Raw genomic sequence first — 8,084 nt, forward strand, 5'->3', positions numbered from 1 at the left:
ACCACTTTCTGGCTCCTCGCGCAGCATGGACCAGGCATGACGCTCAATGCGGTAGGCGCTGGAGGCTGAGGTCCGTGCAGGGTTCCAGTCGAAGGACGCGTTGTCGACGCTTGTGATAGTAGTCGCCTTCAGCAGGATGCAATATAACAGGTGTGTTTCTCATACTCAAAGGTTTTCCCGTTATTTGTTCATACAGCCGCTCAAAACAAACGCAAACATTACACGCGTATTTCCGACGAGAGAGAGTAAAACATCTTTATTAATAATATTTGAATGGCGAGAACAGTGTGGGAGGAACCCTCAGTCCAGGGTCCCTTGGATGATTCCGGCGATGTTTCGAGCCCGTTGTATCACAGCTCGGAGGACCTCGGGAGCTCCGTCGCGGAGGGCATCGTCCCACAGCTCTTTGTTGCGTAGGGGGTAAAGGAGAGTTGGCAAGGGAGGAAAGAGATTTACAGTGCACTCAATCGTGACGTGGAAGATTGTGGGCGAGCTGCCACAGCCAGGGCAACGATCTGCATAACAGTGTGGGTAGAATTTATTGAGAGAGACAAGATTTATTTCCGACGAACTATAGACAGTTTCAGCGGAGCGTCGCCACGCTTCTCTCAGTACACAAAACCTGAGCGTTTAGGGTCCGCTCTGCTCACACCGGCGTAGCTTGCTAGAACGCGCGTGCGTACGACGCTCATGCCGGCAGCAGGAGCGCGGGTGCGGCAAGGTCCATCTTGGGTGCGGCTCTTTTTTTCGTTTTGCAGCCAAGCCGACAACGAGTCTCTATCGTGTCTCGGAAGGACCCGCTTATCAAAAATGCGATATGAACGCAGTTCCGTGCATTGCCACGGCTAATAATCTTCGACACTTTAGCGCGCTGCGTTCCCTTAGATGACAGAGAGAGAGAGAGAGAAAAAGAAATCCGACAGGAAGAATATACATACTTTGTGTACCGCGAATTTTGCTGTAGTTTGCGATGACCATGGCGTGGTCGTATTTAAATAGACAGTCTGGTGCTCCGGTTCACGGAGTAAGATAAGCAGGAGCGGTCGACTATAGCCTGATAAGACGTTCGAACTAAGGCCTCGGCGAGCCAGACGGTTGGCTGTGCAAATCATAGAAGGCACGGAAATCTCTCGCTAGAAGGGTGTCTATGTTCGGCGAAGCGTGCAGCGAGACAAAGCAGGTCAAAGTGGACTTTCTCCTGTATAGAACTGCGAGTGCATTTCCGCTGTTGCCCACGTGGTGCTCCTCGCATGCTGCGCGTGCCGCGTGCTGTAGTTATGTGCAGTCGAGAGCTTCTACAACGAACGCCTCTGCAACAAAATGACCTGTTTAAAACGAAGGAGTAATTCTGTCCTGGTACGCGACCTTTACAGCGAAGTCACCTGCGTATAACGAGCGACCTCGGAGGCCCCAAACACTTCGCTATAAAGGCGTTCGACCGAATGTCCATGCGTACATGCTCCCCGATATACAGGGACACTGTGGCGTCCTAGCGATTCCCGCCTGCCGAAGTTGTCGGGATATTTGGTTGCATTTATATGCATGAAAACCTACTACATATGTGCCACTCTTATGGCAGCGGCTGTTGAAAAAGCTGATTTTGTACGTCGGCATCTTTTTTTTTTTTTTTCTGAAGTTACATTTAAAGATGTTAAACAGAAATGAACAAGCTTTGGATGCCTTATGGTAGCTATGTTGATGATCATCACGTGAACAAAATTGCAGCTGCTTTAAGCAGATGACCAGTATAAAACGGGTGTGTCGATCCTCCTGGGGTCCTGCAGTATGCCCTGACTAATTTTATGGCACTGCTGCTATAGCAATCACCGAATAAAGCGATTCAGTGGACGTAACTCGCAGTTACGCAATGCATGTGACGCGCCTGCGACCAAGCTACCTCCGTCTAGGATTAAAGTTTGAGGTTTGTTTACCACACACTGCTAGCAGGTGCCCTAAGGTTAGTCAGGGCACACCGCAGGCACTCAGGATGATCGGCACACCCGTTTTATACTGGACCTGTGCTTAAAGCAACTGCAATTTTATTCACGTGATGGTCACGAACCTAGCTGCACGCCATAATGGCATCCACGTACAAAGCATTTCATTTCGCTTCCTACTTACAGTTCCCACTGCCAGCAGTCACCATCAAAAGCCAATATGCCGCCGCTGCTCTGCTCAGACGGCGGGCTGTGATCGCCTTTATCTCCGCGGAGATAGAGGCAGCTCTATGCTAGGACTGGAATGAGTAACTTTCGCCGCAAACGAGTTTTTCACTCCTGAAAATAGGCTGATCACACCTTTACCGGTTGCAATCGGAATCGAATAACGCGCCGCAATCGTATTCCGTTCCGAGAGGGAGGCTCTCGACGCGTTCGTTCCTCGACTTGATCGTCGCGCCAAGTCGCGCGGCGCACGCGTTTGGCGCCAGCAGCTAGGAAAGGAAGAAAGGGAGGAGAGTGCCGTCGGAATCAACGAACAAGAGAGGAGGTGAGCTGGAGGCCGAGAGCACTGTGCAATACTGGGCGCCTTTTATCGCTGAGACAATGTAGTTGGCCGCACCAAATGCACTGCAAGATAGGAGAGTCGGCGCTCGCATTTTTTATTCCGCGCTTTTCGGTCAATGACTTTGTGGCTGCGAATGTTTTGTCGCTGCATTGTGATCGGGCATGCGATACGCTCTCTCCCTGCCCGAGAGGTCCGAGATAAGTCTCGTGACAACGAACACCAGACCATAAGACCAACATAGTTTCTTGTAAAATCTCGGTTCGAGCTAGTTGTACATATTGATTAATCATTACTTTTTGGCGCAAACTAAACGAGAACGAAGAACAACAGGACGGGTTTGATTTGCGCCGGAAAGCTTGCTTTCATAAAAATTGTTTGTCGGCGCTTGCACTTAATTGTTTTTGTGGAAGCACGCTCTGGCTGCTCGTTGTCACTGATCTAACCGCACCTCTGCGCGCGATACTTGTATATGTTGGTGGTCTCCTTGGCAAGAATGCTGCATCAATCAGTATGACGGGGCCAAGGAGTCACTGGCAGGCGACAGCTCGCAAAGAATAACAAAACAATGTCGTGAGCCAGTATCAATCATATTAAACATGATCGAGATAGTAGTTTAGGATTAGTACGTAGAAAAGCATGCCGGCGAAATGATGTCTAACAGTGAAGTTAATTATTTCTATATATCGAATGCGCACAATACGGGAACATTTCATCATGAGAAAGCAGATGTATACATGCAGATAAGATGAAGAAACGACATTGAATACCTGAGAAAACATGAAAGAAAGTTTATGTAGAAGCTGGAGCAAACACAGCTCCGACCTGTAAATCAGTAGCGTGAACATGTTTTCGTTAGTAGGCTTACAACACGCTATCGAGAAACATATCTTGAAAGCGGGACTGCGAGGTATACTTAAAGCATTTACAATAGCGACTGTCAGCGCAATTCACTCGATACGTTTCGCCTCCCGTGGAGGGCACATCACGAGTGCATGCCAGCTAGCGGGAAGGATAGGCCATGGTGCAAATGTTACCCCCACAACTGCCATTGGGACCAGCGCCTGGTCAGTGACGAGCCTCGGGCCTGGGCGATAACGACCAAACGTTTATCTTAAATAAACCATCCGTTGTACCGGAATCGGCAGCCCGGTGACTCACGGCAGGCTTATGTAATGGCGGTGTTGAGACGGCGCCAGCGAGGCGCGAGAAGTCTGTGTCAGCTCCGGTTGCCTCGTTTCCAGCGCCGGCAATCAGAGAACCCCATGCGGAGGGATGTAGAGGGGAGAAATCAAGGCCACGCGCAGAGCTAGGGCACTTGAGCTCCTCCTCATGAAAGGCTAGAACGCAGAACTGGCCTGCTGATCCTGTTTTATTTATTGCTGCGAACCACAATGCCGTCCAAGCATAACAAGTGGAGTAACAAAAAAGAAAAAAAGAAAAACAAGACATGCAGACAAACATGAGAGATCCAACACAAGAGGAAAATATCATACCAGGAGTATGTTTTTTTTTTTAACGTTAAGAAATAATAAAAGAAAATCACCTGTGGCTTATAGGCACGAATGTACTAATTGAGCTGGATTACCGTATTTGCACAAGAAATAATAAAAAGCATAATTGACAAATGGACAAACTTTAACTATTAAACTTTTTAGGTAATTACTTTATGGCTCATAATGTAATTCATGAATTGAAGCCAGTGAGTTCTCAAGGCAGATTCCTTAGAACAAAATTTTTAACAACGCATCAGAAGGCCATGCAAGCGCTACTGCGCTTCATGAGATCGACCGACCTGTGTGAGCGCCCGTGATTGGAGCGCCTCTTCTGTTACCTGATCCTGCTTCTCTCTCTCTCTCTCTCTCTCTCTCTCTCTCTCTCTCTCTCTCTCTGCCCTCTTTCCAACCTTAATATCCCCCATCCCGGCGCAGGGCAGCAAACCGGAAACTCGCCTCTTGTTAACCTGCCAGCCTTCCTCCCTCTCTCTCTCTTTAAACAAGCCCCAGTTTTGAGATAAGCGCTGTCAAACTTGCGTTAAAATGCGCTGTTTTCTTAGCTTTATTTAACAGAGTGATTCAATTAAAGCATTGAAGCTCAAAAATAATTAGAGCAAGATTCTATTTCGTCGCAAATTTTTGGCGAATTTCAGGCATTCTGTTTCTAAAAATTACTTTTTCTCTCTCTCTCTATCTCTCAAAAAAGAAAAAAAAATAAGACAGAAAGAAAGAAAGGAAGAAAGAACGAAATAGATCGAACACTCTATATACAAAACATAGCTTAAAGAACAACGCTATGAGGGGTGATCGTTTCTAAGGTTTCCGGAATGTTAAGTATCGTCTGTTGCAGATAGCATAATGTCTAGTCTTTGAGCAGGATTATTCGGAGAGGCGGACATTACTTGCACGAGAAATCGAAACACATATCCAGCTAATTAAAAATTTCACGGATTAACTTTAATTACTTTATGGCACATATTATAACTTACGGATTGTAGCCGGTGAACCCGTCGTGGTTGATCAGTGGCTATGGTGTTGGGCTGCTGAGCACGAGGTCGCAGGATCGAATCCCGGCCACGGCGGCCGCATTTCGATGGGGGCGAAATGCGAAAACACCCTTGTACTTAGATTTAGGTGCACGTTAAAAAACCCCAGTTGGTCGAAATTTCCGAAGTCCTCCACTACGGCGTGCCTCATAAGTGGTTTTGGCACGTAAAACCACATAATTTTTAATTGTAGCCGGTGAGCTTGCAATTCGTATCCACTTGGAACGAATTTCCAGAATGACAGCAGTTGGAAGATATATGCGCCATCAAACTCGCCGTAAATATGCACTGTTGTTTCAATTACTTCCTATAGAAAACGGTCTTTTATGCATTGAAGTACAGAAGTAACTGGAACACACACACACACATTATATATATATATATATATATATATATATATATATATATATATATATATATATATATATGTGTGTGTGTGTGTGTGTGTGTGTGTGTGTGTGTGTGTGTGTGTGTGTGAAACAGCCACGTATATGGAAACTGTGCCTGCAAGCGCCACAAGACCCCGCCGACCGGTTCAATTTATTATCGGTCATAACGATTAGTGGAGCCTCGATAACACAGCTCTTGCGACGTGAGGTCGCAAGGGTGTCATTCTTCGTTGACTGGGTTTGTATCAGTCGGCGCAGGATAAAAGCGCGCGTGCCTGCATGCGCATTCCAACCGAGGCAGCATTTAACTTAAAGATATTGGCATGCGAAGTCACCCGATATAATTGACGCTCGTGGCTGTATATAGTTATATCGGGAATAGTCACCACGCACTGTAGGCCTCGCTCTGCATGTTGCCGGCTTCCTTGGAGCTGTCACGTGTCTCACAGCAGAAAGGTCAAGTAAATCTACAGTCATTGCAAATCGGTCGCCTGTTCTCGAAGCTGGATTAGCAAACTGTTAATGATACAATACTACATTACATATATTAATAGTGTCAAACAGCCATAATCGCAGGCCTGGTAAGGTGTAACGAACGCGAGAAAGAAAGACGGTGCCATCACCGCCTTGTATTATCCATGACGTCGCGCATTTTGGCAATGTCTTCTCGAGGCTGTACAAGTTAAGCGGCGATCAATAAGGAAACAGAGAAAAAAAATGCATTTCACTCCGAAATATATATGCGACTGGATTCGACTTTCGACACACACACACACACACACACACACACACACACACACACACACACACACACACACACACACACACACACACACACACACACACACACGCGCGCGCGCGCGCGCACACACACACACGCACACACGCACACGCACACGCGCACACACACACGCACGCACAAGAAAAAAAGAAAGGACGAAAGAAAGAAAGGAGGAAAGAAAGAAAGAAAGGAATAACTGACCACGCCGATGAAATCGGCGCTGCTGTTTGGGAACAAAATTGAATAAAATTTCCTCTTCCACACCAGCAATCAACATTTTGCCTCCAAGACATGTAAACATCGCAAGAGAATACTCTGCCACTCTAAACTGATTTAAAGGGAAGCTGGAAGCTTTTCCAGAAAAAATGAGTGAAGAGCAGTACGCCGTGGTTTTCAACCCTCTGAATTCGAATATCGCATTGAAATTGAGCGAAAGAAAGCGCAAACATATTTTATTTCAACGAAAAGTGCAGCAGCAGACACGCCCAGCTCGCGCGCCTCGTTTCCGCCTGTGATTGGTCGGGCGCCTCGTGACGTCAACAATGGTGTTCATCCGAACCGACTGCTGCCGCTACACACGAAGCACGGTGCAAAGTAGTTTGGTGGTGTTTTGCTGAGACGGTCATGGAAATTTTCGAGAGCTTGCGTTTCTCTGAGGAGTTCGCCGTTAAGTTCAAACTCTACGAGAGCGATTTTCCGCGCGACGGTGACGGGCGACGGCTTCGAGCGACAAAACACGCCGTCGCTTGAACAAATCGCTCGGTGTTGTCGCTCGATCGCTCGTTTCTAGAAATCTAGACTCGTCGCCCGGAAATGCTATGAGCGACTAGCTAATTGTGCGAAGCCGAAACTGGATGTACATAACTCAAATACTACTGTTTGTCGCACGGAACGACCGAACTATAGAATTTTACACGTGCAACAATAAGAACCTAGTGCAAGACCTTCAGAAATATTTTATGCTCCTTCGTCAGTAAAATACATCAACTTAAATTGATAAAGCATGCGTCACGCTAGTTTCGGCGCGTATATTGCCGCCCTCATACCGGGAAGTCGTCGCTCAAAGCCGTCGCTCGCGTGGAGTTCGGCTTGCAGACGACGAGTGAACGCGACATTCATCGCCTCGCTTGTAGCGCTGTCGCTGTCGCGTGCAAGATCACTTGTAAGAGGTTTATACTTGTACATACTACACGTACATACATACTTGTACATACTACATGTACGAGCCGATTGCGAAGAGCCGGCCTCTCCAAGAAGCAAAAAATGCTGGTGCAAGCACTGCTTTCCACGCGAACGAAGGCGAAGTGTTAGCATCTCCTTGTGTTGGAAATGTTTTTTGGCGAGTATGTTTTTTGCTAAGCTGCATTCAGCGTTCCAGTGAGTACGTTTCCGGGCAAAAAACTGTAGTGTTATGCTCCTGCATGCCTACTCGTAGAACGTAAGCGGTGATGCGATCTTCAGCCTTTGTGCGCTGCCCCAAAGGTGTCGGCAATCTACACAGACGGTTTAAACGTGGGAAAAGTTTACCGGCTGTTGTAGCACGTGTAGTATAGAACCTTCATCAGCGCGCCATCCGCATGCTACTCGTAACCGGCGAATTCCGTCGGCTACGTGAGATGGTCGGTTCCTTATGTGTGCGAGAGAAGGGGGAGCGCAGCGTCTTGGCGTGAGCAGGCTTTCCAACACATGCAAGCTTTACGCTTGCACTGCGTTATGGTAGCCGCATGCAGGCTGTTTCACAACACACGTGCGAATAGAAAATTCGCGGCGCTTGGCGATGAAACCTGCGTCAAGGGTAGGCGATAAACATGCACCTTCCATTCAGCGTGCTAACTGCTTTCTTTAGGAGAACCCAAAGCACGCATTATTG

Source organism: Dermacentor variabilis, chromosome 3, assembly GCF_050947875.1.
Source record: "Dermacentor variabilis isolate Ectoservices chromosome 3, ASM5094787v1, whole genome shotgun sequence".
Lineage (NCBI taxonomy): Eukaryota > Metazoa > Arthropoda > Arachnida > Ixodida > Ixodidae > Dermacentor > Dermacentor variabilis.